The 16076-nt window shown below is 40.0% G+C and overlaps 1 protein-coding gene across 1 annotated transcript in view; it reads right to left on the reverse strand.

Annotated features, from left to right (window-relative positions):
• Positions 1-16076, reverse strand: part of PDE11A (phosphodiesterase 11A) — a 443044-nt gene that overhangs the window by 104694 nt on the left and 322274 nt on the right. The gene's annotated exons all lie outside the window — the stretch shown is intronic.

The raw sequence follows: 16076 nt of genomic DNA on the forward strand, positions 1-16076 counted from the left end.
ATACAATGAAGAATGTTTTGCTGAAAATATAATCTGCACGTAAGGAAAGATCAGGGTGGGAGACATAAAACATTTCATTTTTCTGTGACATAGAAAAGATCATCACCCGGAGGAGCTGTCAGTGTCACTTCTTCAATTACAGCAAAACTAAATTTTAGCTAACTGAACGTTATGTATTGGTCTTGCTAATGTAAAAAAATATATTTATATATTTTTTTCTTTTATTTTCATTTGCACTCTTTGCCATGTTGTATAAACAACTCCATGCCTCCCAACTGTCCCACTTTTGGTGGGACAGTCCCAATTTTGGGGGGCTGTCCCGCCATCCCGCCGTCCCACTTTAGTTCCCTGTTGTCCTACATCTTGGGACAACAGAAAACTGCTCCTGGAGGCTGGAGGCCGATCAGGAGGCCGATTAGGCTGCCTGTCAGGTAGTGGCACACACCTTTTTGGGGGCTAACCCACCCCCTTTTGGACTTGGCCGCTCATTTTCTGGGTGGTCCCACCCATTGTTGGCGTTGCTAGTGATGACGTTTGCATCACTAGCGATGGCCCCTCAAGACTTCGCCCACCCATACTAATTTCAGGAGGAGCAATGCTGGGCGGTATCAACTCATGTCTGTGTATAGCACTGCTTGAGAAAGGGAAAAACAAACATGTGTGCGTACCACATTTCTCTCTTAGACGTCATGTGCATGCGGCTAAGACATTATGAAACTGTGAATTCACCTCAATGCGAAAGTGATGATGGAGGTAAAGTGTGCTGGATTGTCCCCCAAGTAAATGCCAGAATAGTGTTTACTGGGACAAAGTAATAAGGAACTGAACTAAAGGTAAAAAAAATTGCTAACAAATAGTTACTACTTTAAACAGCAGAAAAAAGTAATGGTGATTGTGCCAGCCATCATAAAAAAATATATCATGCAGCCACTGGCAGTCAGTGGGTTTAATCCAATACTGTTGTCATGCCCATGGATCAAGAAATTTGTTTTCAGTCCCTTGCACAATGATAAAGTTAATGAGACTTGAGCACGGACTTACAGTAAGAATGTGTCCTTTCTGGTGTCCTGAGAACCTCAACCTCTTACCTTGTCTGACTGTCAGCATTAGATATGTGCATTTCAGTGATGATTCTAGGTAATAAACAAGAATTCTAAACACGAAGACTTTAATAATCTGCACATTTTAAGATCCCGTGCACTCTCTACCTGACCTTAGTTGAATTTTTTTTTTTAAATGTACATACAAGTGAAAAATTGGAGAACCTGATCCACCAAGATAAATATTTTTGTAGTATCATGCTATTTATAATTATTGGGTTACTGGTGTTGCGTCCTAGACTGAGTCTAAAGCAATTCTGACCAAGGCAAGCACATGAGCTGTAATACAGGGTTTAGACTAACATATTAAACTCACTTCTACGCAATAAAAGAAGTTAAGATCATAAATCTTCTGAGTTGGTACAATAGAATGTATGAATGGTTTATCAGAGTTATTTACCAAACAATCTGGTGAAAATAACCAAATTCTGACCGCATTGACAAGTCGCAGATTTAATATTGCTAGCATTGCCAGTTGGCAAACAGGTCACATTTCTTAAAAAATCCAGGCCTGGAGATAAGATCTACAGGCCCAAATTGAATTAATTTGGTCTAGATTTCAGCCACTCAGGGGTTTTTGGTCTGACTACCAAATTCAGGCCTAATTTACACAATCTAGACATCGTTGTATTCGATCAACAATGTCCAGATTTTGAAGCCCCGTATGATGGTTTTGCCTCATTCAGACTCTATATGTATAGTCCTGTCTATTTATGCTTCCTCTGTGGTATGCCAGCCTGGTCACAGGTGTGTTTTGTATTAGCAGGCAGTCATGCAAATTAGACTGGCACATGCGCAGAGTACTGCGGGAGAATTCTAACCGTGCAAGCCCCTTTTTTATGGCATACTCTCACTGCACTTTTTGGAACTTTTTTTTGTGTCCTCTAAAGTGACAAGCAGAAAATAAAAACAAAACACAAGACAGTTTGTCAGGTGTCCCACATTAAAAGTTTTGGAAGATATGTACATACCAAAAAAAAAAAAAATCACAACAGTGTATTGGAATAGCATGGTGTGTATGATGCTGAGATAGCACGTAGCAAACACTAGATGGCGATATTCATATATAGAATCACTTTTATTAAAGAATCAAAGAACGATTCACACATCAGGTATCAAATATTGCTGACAGGTTTTAGCATAAAAGCCTTTGTCAAAATCAAGCTGAAAACTCTTACTAACATTTTCCCACTTAAATAAGTTAACAAAAATGATATGCGTGAGCTATAATTAAAGAAATTTATAAATAACATCTATAAAAAATATAAAAAAGATACAAAATGTTCAAATAAAGCACTACATGATTAAAAGATTTATGCAATTACATGAAAGGTACACTGAGAACCCCCACCAACTCAGTCAAGAGAGATACTCAGACAAAGTAGGGAATATTCAGTATATTTCCTACACCTGACACTTCTAGACACTGGGTGGAACTACCAACGACTGCTGGGAATTAGCTTGCACAAGAGTACAGGAGTGACATCAGCTCCCAGCACTGAAGTTCCAGGAGCTGAAGAGGACCCATTGCAAAAAGCTGTTGTCATCTGCAAAGGACAGGTTCAGGTAGTAGAATTGACCTTTCTTGGCCACCTGGCAGAGATGTCACCATCGGGGGTCTTTCAAGTTCCCCAGACAGTGACAGTGCAGCATTTAATTTAATTAATTAGCATGTATTTGCGGAAGGGGTCTGTCCTACAAATATGTACCTTCCATAGTGCCTCTGATTCTTTGTGTTTCTTGTTTATTGGTTTTGGCACCTTGAGGTTGCATTGCATTTCTCCTTACCAATGTTAATGAACTTCTCTTTATTGTGGGAATTAAGCCACCTGGGGGTTAACCATTGGTTTGCTGGAGACACTGTTTTCAATAATTCCTCCATTAGCATTTAAAAATGGTGCTCACTAATAGCCAAGAGTCTTGTCATTTGGGGGAACTGTGCAGTACTATATCTTAAATCTTTGGTGCGGGAGCTAATGGTGCCTTGTGAGGACAATGAGTTGACCCCAATTCACTGTTACCTGTAGATGCCATACAGTGCTCCCCTTCCTTCCTTCTTCTATGTCCTCTATTATTTGATACATTGGCCTACAAATCAGGACAACATACAGGTCTGACTTTACGGAGCCCAGGATCTGACGACCCCATGTAAAGCCAATGAGTGACATCAGAAATATGGTTTGAACAAACAAGGCATGTCTGAAGGTTCTATACTGAAAGTCTTGATATGATTCATCTATCCGTAAGGGGAGTATCAGGAGAAAACTGCAGAACTAATAAGTAAAAAGTGGTAATTCACTACAAAATTAAAAACAATGTCATAATATTCAAAAATAGAATTATCAATGATGTAGGAGCATATACGCATGACACACGATGTCGGTGCGTAGGAGCCGGGAGAGGAGTGAAGCTGTTTCGAAGCATGCCGAAGCACGATGCACAGTCCACACCGAAGCACGATCCACGCCATTCAGATGATTACTGACGGAGGAGCCAAGAGTCTCACCTAACTTGATAGGTAGCATGGCACAGCAGTTGCGGATCAAGTGCTCTGAGAGTTCCGACCCACTCCTGATTGAGGACGGCGCAGAGGCTAAGAGGTGTGTGACGGACCTGCACCAGGAGTCGCGAGCTTTGCGCTATGAATGTATTGACACACGCCGAAGATGTTGGTAGGTGCAAGCAGGATTTGACTGTGAGTTCTTCCTGGTACGCTGCTAATGACTTGACATTTGAATACCAAGAACAGGACTCGTAGAGGCCTTTGGGAGAATTCCTCTAAGGTTTCATTGTTATATGATTTAGGAGTGTATAGGTGTTACCTGATAAAACGGAACTAAGTGCGATGAAGGAGGGATAAAGGAGGGAGAGAAGAGGTGGAAGAAAAGGAGGGAAGAAAGGAAAGGAGCAGATAAGAGGGGGAAAGGTGAAAGAAAGCGAAAGCTCTAAATCACATTTAAGGGGACCCCCTTTTCTTAAGCACCTAATTAGGTGAAATTCCTTCATAATATTAAACAAACCATTACGTTAAACCATTAAAGGAAAGGAGTTCCCTCTTAAAAAGGACATAACCTTGTTTGTTACATTTAACTAAAAATTAACCCTCTTTCAATACGGCACCTAATAAAGAAAGATTGCTAAATAAAGCCATAAACACCTATTACTCGCCTAAGAGCTCAGGAAGACACCCGGAACCTAGAAGCTCTCTGGGTAGCCCAGAACTGAACCAACCACTTCTTACTAACGTTGAAAACTCACACGAACAACCTGAACATTACCACCCATTAACAAAAGAATGTGTGACGGAAATTAATGGACGACCTACACTAAAATAATTAAACAAAATATGACAAGGCTCATGGATACATTTAGAGAAGAAACCTCTCAAATTCTCCATTCCATATCGCACCAAGCAGGAACCATAAAATATTTGCAAGATAATTACAAATTGTTGTCAATTAAACACGAAATTTTAGAAAACAAATTAAAAAATTTGGAAACTAAAAATATAGACTAGGAAAATAGAGCCAAAAGAAAAGACATAAGAATTAGAGGAATACCGGAGGATTACAAAAAAGAAAAAACAGAAAAATTTCTAATGGACTTATGTTCTTCACTAATTCCCTCATCCAAATTAGGTCAATTTCCCTTTAAAAGATACCATTGTTTATCAAATTATTTAAAAAAATATTCTCTAGCAAACTGAAATTTGAAGTGATTTTTCAGAAGAAGGATCCTAATGGGCAATATCCAATTCTCATAGTTAAAATAAATTACATTCTATACACTTTAAATAATTTTTGTGCTATAACACTTCCCCTCTCAAAATTATAAGCAATCTAATCTCCAAAATCGATACTATTGCAATGGGTACTCTGATATTAGGTGGCGATTTTAACTGTGTTCCTAACCCCAGTATGAATAGGAGGCAGGCGAAGAACGCCCCTAAGCTCATAAGCCCAGATTCCACAAAGTTTCAAAATGTATTATGGCAAAATGCACTCTATGACTGTTGGCGAGTGTTTATGTCTACAGATAAAAAATTATACTTTTTATTCTCACACTCACCAATCATATTTGCGTATAGATTTGTTCGGAACTAGGAACAACTCACTACCTCTGATAGAAAGCATTAGTACAGGCCCAATCACTTGGTCTGACCATGCTCATCTAATAATGTGTATGAAAAATACAAAATATAAAATAAGATCCAAATGGAGACTAAATGATGAACAATTGTAGCCAGAAGAAAATTTTGATTTACTGTTTGAGGAAGCTCAGAGGGCCATACAAATAAATGATAATGGGGAGGTATCGGAAGTGACCCTCTGAGCATCTTTCAAGTGTATAATGAGAGGACTGTTTATTAAACTGGGCTCCTCAATTAAAAGAAACTCAAGCTAGAACTTGCAACAACTGTATATAAGATTGTCAGACATCGAAAGGCAACATAAAAATAATTTAGGCGACAATCTATTGTCAGAATTTAGGTCAATTAGACAACAAATTAACAAGCTGACATAGGAAAAAAATCAATATACTTCTTGCTAAACCGAAATGGTGTTATAGCAATAACAGAATTGGTACATCTTTGACCAATAAATTAAAACATAAATGCAAGTCAGAAATAATAAAAAAGAAAATTGTTCGTGACAGTCATACATACCTGTCACCACAAGACATCTCTAAAGCTTTCCGAGATTATTATTTTAAGCTGTGTAATTTGGGTTCAAATAGAAAATCTACTCAACAAATTAAATATTTTTTGGCTAAAATCAAACTTCCATAGATAACAAAGGAGGAGTTAGATATTCTGAACAGTCCAGTATATATGAGGGAGATTATTGAGGTACCGTATTTATCGGCGTATAACACACACTTTTTTCCCCTGAAAATAGGGGGGAAATCGTGGGTGCGTGTTATACGCCGATATCCCACAATTACTTACCTGTCCTGAAGCGTGGATACTGTCCTGAAGCGTGGATAGTGTGCACACTTCCTTTCAGTCCCGCCGGAAACCGGAACATGAAATTAAAGTTCCTGTACCGCGGTGCAAGCTGTGAAGCCGGCCCACGCTTCAGGACAGGTAAGTAATTATGGGAGGGGAAGTACACTATGGGAGGGGAGGGGAGGGGGGGGGGAAGTACACTATGGGGGGGGGGGAAGTACACTATGGGAGGGGAGGGGGGGGAAGTACACTGTGGGAGGGGAGGGGGGGAAGTACACTGTGGGAGGGGAGGGGGGGGAAGTACACTATGGGAGGGGAGGGGGGGAAGTACACTATGGGAGGGGAGGGGAGGGGGGGGAAGTACACTATGGGAGGGGGGGAGAATACTATGGGAGGGGAGGGGGAGAATACTATGGGAGGGGAGGGGGAAAATACTATGGGAGGGGAGGGGGAGAATACTATGGGAGGGGAGGGGGGAAATACTATGGGAGGGGGGAGAATACTATGGGAGGGGAGGGGGGGAGAATACTATGGGAGGGGAGGGGGGAGAATACTATGGGAGGGGAGGGGGAATACTATGGGAGGGGAGGGGGGGAATACTATGGGAGGGGAGGGGGGAGAATACTATGGGAGGGGAGGGGGGAGAATACTATGGGAGGGGAGGGGGAGAATACTATGGGAGGGGAGGGGGAGAATACTATGGGAGGGGAGGGGGGGAGAATACTATGGGAGGGGAGGGGGAGAATACTATGGGAGGGGAGGGGGAGAATACTATGGGAGGGGAGAGGGAGAATACTATGGGAGAGGAGGGGGGAGAATACTATGGGAGGGGAGGGGGGGAGAATACTATGGGAGGGGAGGGGGGGAGAATACTATGGCAGGGGAGGGGGAGAATACTATGGGAGGGGAGGGGGGAGAATACTATGGGAGGGGAGGGGGGAGAATACTATGGGAGGGGGGGAATACTATGGAAAGGGGGGGACACTATGGGATGAGGGGGGAACACTATGGGATGAGGGGGGAATACTATGGGATGAGGGGGGGGGAATACTATGGGAGGGGGGGAAATTTCCTGGAATTTCTTTCTAAAAATGAGGTGCGTGTTATACGCCGGTGCGTGTTATACGCCGATAAATACAGTAATTGAAACTCTCAAACCAAATAAAGCTCTGGGGCCAGACAGTTTCACATCTATTTTTTTTATCAAAAATTTAAAGAAATAGTGACTCCAATATTACTGATGGTATTTTCTTTCCTTCCTAAACAGGAACATATTCCAGAGGAATATCTCCAGGCATCCATTCTCCCCATACCAAAGACCCCATCAAAACCTCAAACTACAGGCCCATCTCCCTGATAAATTTGGATGTCAAGATCTATTCAAATGTCATTTCTAACCATCTTAATGAAATAATTCCTTCTCTAATCCATGGCGACCATGCTGGGTTCGTCAGAGAAAGAGGAGCTACAGATAACATTTGCAGAGTCATGAATCTAACCCACAGAATCAATAAAAAAAACTCTAAAGCCGCCTTTTTGGCTATAGACTTAGAAAAAGCGTTTGATAGGTTGGATTGGCAGTTTATGAATATGGTTCTAAAATAATTTGGTATCATAGGTATCATAGGTAGTTTCAGAGACAGCATGACCTTATATACTAATCCATCAGCAAAGGTAATTGGTCCGGCCATGGAATAAGAATATTTTCAAATCAAGAATAGAACACGTCAGGGTTGCCCACTGGCGCCCATGCTCTATATGCTGGCTATGGAACCCTTAGCTGCTCTAATTAGATAAAAAGAAGAAGTACAGGGCATCTGGGTCGGCCAAACGGAGCATAAGATCATCCTATTTGCCGATGACTCTCTGACTCTCTTCTGTCTCTGTCAAACTCCTTGAGTCCATACCAACAGTGTTGAAATTGATGACAGAATATGGTGAATTTTCCAACTTTAAAATTAACATAACTAAGACACAGATATTGATATTTGGGCTTAATAATATAGAGAGGAATCGGCTTAGGGTCTGCTATGAGTTTAATTGGGGCCACAGATTCATAGACTATTTGGGGGTGAAGATCACTCAATCATTTGAAGACCTGATCAGCATAAACTACCTAAAGTTTTTAGAGGATTTTAGATTATATTTTAAGAAATGGAGCAGGGTTGAATTATCTTGGATGGGTAGTATAGAATCAACAAAAGTTTATATGATCCCAAAGTTAATGTATCTACTCAGAACAATCCCACTTAGAGTTAGTTATAAAATCCTGAGTTGTTTTCAAGTAGTTTTATCTAAGTTTATTTGGGCCAGCAAGAAACCTAGAATTTCCCCAAAAATTCTTAAGAAATCGGGGGGGGAATGAAGGCCTGGGATTTCTGGACGTACATGCGTTACACAAAGCCTGCATGCTATCCCACTACTTAGCTTGGGATAAAAATAATAACAATACCAACTTATGGAAGGAGATTGAAACTCAAGAGTCTAAAGCTGATTTTCTGTGTGATTGTTTCTGGATAGATGAGAAATGCCCATTAGACAAAATTACAAAAAATCCCATTGTTAAGGCGATTTTGAGTACAGTTAAAACCATAAGGAAAAAAATAATCTAGTGCCATTACAGAGAGAACATATCTGAAGCATATCAGACTGGTCCCACCCGTTCGGGGCAGTCCAGATCCGAAATGCCAGCAAGTTCCCTCTGCACGAGAGATGCAGCAACCCCAGACGATCGTTTCAACCTTGTAAAGGTATCATCAGTGAGGTATTGCAAATATCCCTCTACACACTGTGAGCAAGGGGTCCACATCTGAATTGCCCTTTAAACTTAAGGAGAGAAAAACAAGTAGCAATAGAGGTGAGAAAGGACAACAGCTCAATTTATTACAGTCTATTTATCATCTTGCCCCAGGTGATGTGTTTACAAACTTGAGAGTAAAAAACGATTTATCTACTAAACAAATTCTAGAGATATCATTGATTTCCTAGAGATTCATATCTCGCTCACTTAAATTCCTCAGTATCAATGATACTGGAGAGGGAGGAGATATGACAGATGGGGAACAGGCATGTAGCTGGGTAACAGTGGGGCGAGGAAGCAGGGGGGGGAGGGAAGAGGAAAGGGCTAGCTAGTCCTGATTTGGTGCAACCTAGAAGATTTGCCCGTTTGAGTGAAGATGTTGGGAGCATCAGCTCAGGAGTAGCTGTATTAGAGGAAGCTGTTACTTCTAACAGCTGAGCTAACAGCCCCCCTAGTACGGGTGGGAATCAAAATGTAAGGAAGGCAAGACAGGTTGTGGTGGTAGGGGACTCTATCATTAGGAGAGCAGATAGGGCAATCTGCCGCTCTGATCGGCTCAACTGGACAGTTTGCTGTCTCCCGGGTGCTCGGGTCCGGCATGTTGCTGATAGAGTGGATGGATTATTGGGAGGGGCTGAGGATGACCCAGCGGTCATGGTCCTTGTTGGTACCAATGACAAAGTAAGAGGAAGATCCTAAAGAATGATTTCAGGGAATTAGGTAGCAAACTTAAGAAAAGGACCTCCAAGGTGGTATTCTCTGAGATATTACCTGTGCCACGCGCTACAGTGGAAAGGCAGCGGGAGATTAGAGAGGTCAATGCGTGGCTGAAGTCTTGGTGCAGGAAGGAGGGTTTGGGGTTTTTAGAGCACTGGGCCGATTTTGCGATTGGGTACAACCTTTATAGTAGTGATGGATTGCACCTAAACGGGAGAGGGTCTGCAGTGCTGGGGGATAGGATGGCTAGAAGGTTGGAGGAGATTTTAAACTAGTAGTAGGGGGGGGAGGGTCATAGCAATTTACAAAATGGAGATAGGACAGAAAGGAGATTGGCTTTAGCACAGTATAAGGAGGGTGGAGACGGGGGGAGGGGCACGCTCAGAACAGAGAAGCTATGTAATGTTGATAATTCACAAAATATACAAGTGATGCATGATATTAAATGTATGCTTACTAATGCAAGGAGCCTAAATAACAAAATGGGGGAACTAGAGGCATTAGCATACACTAAACAATATGAAATAATAGGCATAACTGAAACATGGTGGGATGAGACACATGACTGGGCAGTTAACTTAAATGGGTACATGTTATTTAGGAAGGATAGGAAAAACAAGAAGGGTGGTGGGGTATGTCTGTATGTCAACCATGATTTAAAGCCAAATCTTAAGCAAATGGAATGCGATGAGGAAAATGTGGAGGCTTTATGGGTAAATATCTGCTTGGGGGAAAAGAAGGGAAACCAACTATTGGTTGGGATATGTTATAAACCACCTAATGTTAATATTGACGAGGAACAACAGCTGTTTGAGCAAATTGAGAAAGCTGCAAATCTGGGTAACACTTTAATTATTGGAGATTTTAATTACCCGGACATAAATTGGGACAGAGGGAGTAGTAGCTCAGCAAAGGGAATTAGGTTTTTAAACGTGTTAAATGACACCTTCATGTCACAACTAGTACAAGCACCAACTAGAATGGACGCTTGTCTGGACCTGGTTTTAACAAACAACGTTGATCTTTTGACCAACATTCAAGTAGGTAAGCACTTGGGAAATAGTGATCACAATATAGTGTCCTTTGAAATAAACTTAAAAAAACAAATGCACATGGGGTATACTAAAACATATAATTTTAAAAAGGCCAATTTCAATAAGTTAAGGGAAGCTTTACAATATATTGACTGGCATAAACTCTTTAGTGAAAAGAACACTGAGGATAAATGGATCATCTTCCAACAAATATTAGAAAGGTACATTTCTCAGTATGTACCATTGGGAAATAAATATAAAAGAAACAAATTAAAACCAATGTGGCTTACTAGAAAAGTAAGATAAGGGCATTTAAAGCATTTAAATCGGACAAATCAGATGCATCTTATAAAAGATATAAGGAAGCAAATAATGCGTGCAAAAAGGCAATTAGACTTGCTAAACTTCAAAATGAAAAAATGATAGCTAAAGAGAGCAAAACCAACCACAAAGCATTTTTTAAGTACATACATTCTAAAAAACAAACAAAAATGAAAGTGTAGGTACACTAAAAACTGAAACGGGGGTGTTAGTCAATGAAGACCAGGAAAAGGCAGGAATTTTAATTAACTATTTCTCCTCTGTATATATTAAGGAAGAACCCATGGCAATAAATGTGCAAATGATTGCTACTAAAAACTTGCAGAATAATTGTACTTGGTTAACTCAAGACAAGGTGCTGCAGCAACTAAAGAAAGTTAATATAAACAAAGCTCCAGGGCCTGACGGTATCCATCCACGTGTACTTAAGGAACTAAGTGTAGAAATAAGTGAACCTCTGTTTTTAATCTTTCAAGATTCTTTTCTTTCAGGAAGTGTTCCGGAGGATTGGAGGAAGGCAGATGTGGTTCCTATATTCAAAAAGGGTTCAAAATCCTTGCCTGGAAATTATAGACCTGTGAGCTTAACTTCTGTGGCTGGTAAAATATTTGAAAGGCTATTAAGGGATTATATTCAAGAATTCCTTGAGAAGAACATGGTTATCAGCAAAAATCAGCACGGTTTTATGAAGCACAGGTTATGTAAAACTAACTTGATTGCATTCTACGAAGAAGTAAGTAGAAGTATAGATCAGGGTGTTGCAGTGGATGTGATCTATTTGGACTTTGCCAAGGCATTTGATACAGTTCCACATAGAATATTAGTGTTCAAACTCAAGGAAATCGGTCTAAATGAAAATGCTTGTTCTTGGGTAGAACAATAGCTTAAAAACAGAGTACAAAGAGTTGTCGTTAATGGTAAATTTTCAAGCTGGACAGAGGTGGCAAGTGGTGTCCCTGAGGGGTCTGTTCTGGGACCCCTTCTATTTAACATGTTTATAAATGATCTTGAAGACAACATTGAAAGTCATGTTTCAGTGTTTGCAGATGACACAAAACTTTGTAAAATAATACAATGTGAGCAAGATATTACTTTGCTGCAGAGGGATTTAGATAGACTGGAGGACTGGGCACTCAAATGGCAGATGAAATTTAATGTTGAAAAATGCAAAGTTATGCACTTCGGCATAAAGAATACACAAGCAACGTATACCCTTAATGGAAGCGAATTAGGGATAACAACACACGAAAAGGACTTGGGAATTGTTATAGACAACAAACTATGCAACAATGTGCAATGTCAATCAGCAGTGGCCAAGGCCAGTAGGGTATTGTCATGCATGAAAAAGGGCATTCATTCTCGGGACGAGAATATCATTTTGCCTCTTTATAAATCACTGGTAAGACCACACATTGAATATGCTGTGCAATTAGGGGCACCTGTTCTAAAGAAGGATATTATGGCACTAGAAAAAGTGCAGAGGCGGGCTACAAAATTAATAAAAGGAATGGAACATATCAGCTATGAAGAAAGGTTAACAAATTGAAACCTATTTAGTTTAGAAAAACGTTGCCTGAGAGGGCATATGATAACATTATACAAATATATTCGAGGCCAATACAAACCATTGTGTGGAAATCTATTCACAAACCGGACTTTACATAGGACACGAGGTCATGCGTTTAGACTAGAAGAAAGAAGATTTCGTCTAAGGCAAAGGAAAGGTTTTTTTACTGTAAGAACAATCAGGATGTGGAATTATCTGCCTGAAGAAGTGGTTTTATCAGAGTCCATACAGATGTTCAAACAGCTACTAGATGCATACTTGCAAAAACAGAATATTCAAGGATATAATCTTTCAATGTAGGGTAATAACTGCTTGATCCAAGGATACATCTGACTGCCATTCTGGGGTCAAGAAGGAATTTTTTTCCTAGCTTGTTGCAAAATTGGAAGTGCTTCAAACTGTTTTTTTTTGCCTTCTTTTGGATCAACAGCAAAAAACATATGTGAGGAAGGCTGAACTTGATGGACGCAAGTCTCTTTTCAGCTATGTAACTATGTAACTATGTAACCTTTGTGAAAGAGTCTCCAATATTGAAATTGGAGCTAGATTTTAAGAAAATGTTTGCGTTACACACTTGGAAACAGGCTATCAAACAGGTCACAGGTCAAACACTGTGTAAATCTAAATGAGACGTACTACAAAGTATTATACAGGTGGTACATGGTTCCAACTAAATTAAATAAGATGTATATTGATCACTCTGACCAATGCTGGAGATGTAGCAAAGCAAAGGGATCCCATCTCCATATTTGGTGGGAGTGCTTGGGGTTAGACATTATGAAAGAAAACAAAAAAACCTTTCCTCTTCACTTAGACCTTCCCCAAATGGATAAACCCTTATCTAATTTAATGATTTATATTATGCTGGCAGCAAAAATATACATTGCCAGAAATTGGAAAAAGCAAGGGTATAAAAACTGGTACGAAATAACATCTCAAATAAATCACCTTGCTCTATGGAGAATGGTTTTTACTTGATGAATAACCAACCGGATCTATATAAAAGAATATGGGGAAAATGGTTAACAGCTTCTTTACTAATATGATTTAGAAATTTTAAATAAGATCCTTTATTGGGAATTATATGTTTAAATGACTTTAAGGACACATCTTGGTCCATCACCTCCCTACCCCACGCCAGAATGAATGATGTATGAAGAATGAATGAAGTTGGAATGACTGGTGATTAGTGATGTCCCGAACGGTTCGCAGGCGAATAGTTCCTGGCGAACATAGCTTGTTCGCGTTCGCCTTGGATGGCGAACATATGCGATGTTCGGTCCGCCACCTATTCGTCATCATTGAGTAAACTTTGACCCTGTACCTCACAGTCAGCAGACACATTCCAGCCAATCAGCAGCAGACCCTCCCTCCCAGACCCTCCCACCTCCTGGACAGCATCCATTTTAGATTCATTCGGAAGCTGCATTCTTTTTCTTTTTTTTTATATATGTCCCGGTGGTGCTTCACGTCCGGTGCGGGATTGTGGTGGCTTAAGGTGGAGGCGAGTGCTTGACGTGGGGCAGGCTCTGCATTTCTGTTTGTGCCTCCGGTCCCGTCTTCGACGCCTTTTGCGTTGGTGGATTTTAATGGGGACTGCTTCGCTTAGCTGTGGTGGAGCTTGTTGGGGCTGTGGTGGAGCTTGTTGGGGCTTCCTGCTTGTTAATTGCTTCCAAAATTGATTAAATAGTCTGTCCAGCTTAGACTAAAGAGTCTGTCCAGCTTGTTGTCACCTTTCGAGGACCCTTGGTGTTGTACGTGGCTGGGTGGAGGAAGAGACCTTCAATGACATCAGTTAGGACAAGGAACGGGACATGGCTAGCTTGGTATCCAACCTTGTGCAAATGGGGAGTTTGCGGTTGTGCAAATGGACTGTTTGCGGTTGTTTGCGGTGCGTTAAACGGGGAGTTTGGTCTGTCACTGTGAAGCGGGCGTAACCCTTACACTACCTGATCGATACAACATCATACCTGATGTTTTAAAGCACATTATTCCAAACAATTTAGGAATGTTTAGGTGATTTATGCCTAGACCCAGACTCTGCATCAACTATGTAATTTTCCATGGGAGTTTTGCCGTGGATCCCCCTCCGGCATGCCACAGTCCAGGTGTTAGTCCCTTGAAACAACTTTTCCATCACTATTGTGGCCAGAAAGAGTCCCTGTGGGTTTTAAAATTCGCCTGCCTATTGAAGTCTATGGCGGTTCGCCCGTTTCCGAACATTTGCGGAAGTTCGCGTTCGCCATCCGCGAACGGAAATTTTTATGTTCGCGACATCACTACTGGTGATTAAATTGGAAAATTATTCTGATGTATTCTGATTGCTGCTAAAATATATGTATTTATATTAATGTCAATCTTTGTTTCTGTACTCCATGTGCATCAGATCTTAATAAAGATGATTTAATAATAATAAAAAAAATGTAAAGTATTGTGAATATATATGAAGCAATGTTACATTTAATTGTCATGTCTTTTTCTCGATTGTGGTATATTATTGCCATATTTTTGTTACATCAGTAATGAATAATATTTTTTGTCATGTGTGCCAGGACTTTCTCATGAATTGCTAAATATCTAAATTTACAATTCTTTAGAGGCTTATTTTGCAACTTGCTTATGGGATTTCAGAAAAAAAAACAAATTGTTAGTTATATGTAGTCACTTTAATTCTTGCATTATGTTTATCACAAAATCCCCACAAGGTGACATTTCATAGCAGTAATCATACAGATAGCATAGTCAAATTACACCAGATTTGTTTTGAATAGTAAAAAGACTATCAGAAACATAGTTTCGGTCTTGGTCTAAGACCTATAATGTGACCTTTCTTTCCTCTTAGCAAATCTTACAAGTTGTGATATACAATCTACGGTTAAAAATTATGTAAAGGGAATGACCCCCAACTCTCAAGACAATTTTTTTTTTAAAAAGAAATTAAAATAGAATTATCAGTTTAACTGAGTATTAATAAATAGATGGCATCATTTTATTACCAGTTTTAACATATAACATGGCAAATAAACATGCATGTCATGATGCAGAGCAAATATGATTTTCCCACAATGCACTTTTTTTTTTTTTTTTACCAGACATGCATACAGCAATGAACAGTGTTTGTTGAGCCTCAGGACTCTCTTGCCACAAAATAATTCTCTTCAATTGCATAGCCAGTTAGATGACGGAGAAGACAATGAGAATAGGTAAATAATTATTTATTTCGGCCCATGCTGTGACTGGTGCAGTGTTCTGTGTCTTTGATGTTTCCAATCTGATTGTTTTTTCTGTAGCAATTCTAAAACCCTGGAGCAACTATTTGTTTTAAAACAATTGTAATGAAAAAACTTAGATTCCTCAAATAACTGCAGCGTGCATTAAAAATAAATTCTGCTCCGCTCCATCCCGACATTAATAGCATGTTAACTCATTTCTGTTCCAGTACAGGTGTCTCGACTTCTTCAGGCTGAGTTGTATCATTCACGAACGTTTAGCAAAAAAATTGTGGAGATTACAATGCCAGGATATGCCGTACAGAGTCATAAACGCAAAATTCTATTTTATTGTTTGTGTTCAAACTGTATTCTTTCCA

The sequence above is a fragment of the Pelobates fuscus genome, chromosome 8 (assembly GCF_036172605.1).
Source record: "Pelobates fuscus isolate aPelFus1 chromosome 8, aPelFus1.pri, whole genome shotgun sequence".
NCBI lineage: Eukaryota > Metazoa > Chordata > Amphibia > Anura > Pelobatidae > Pelobates > Pelobates fuscus.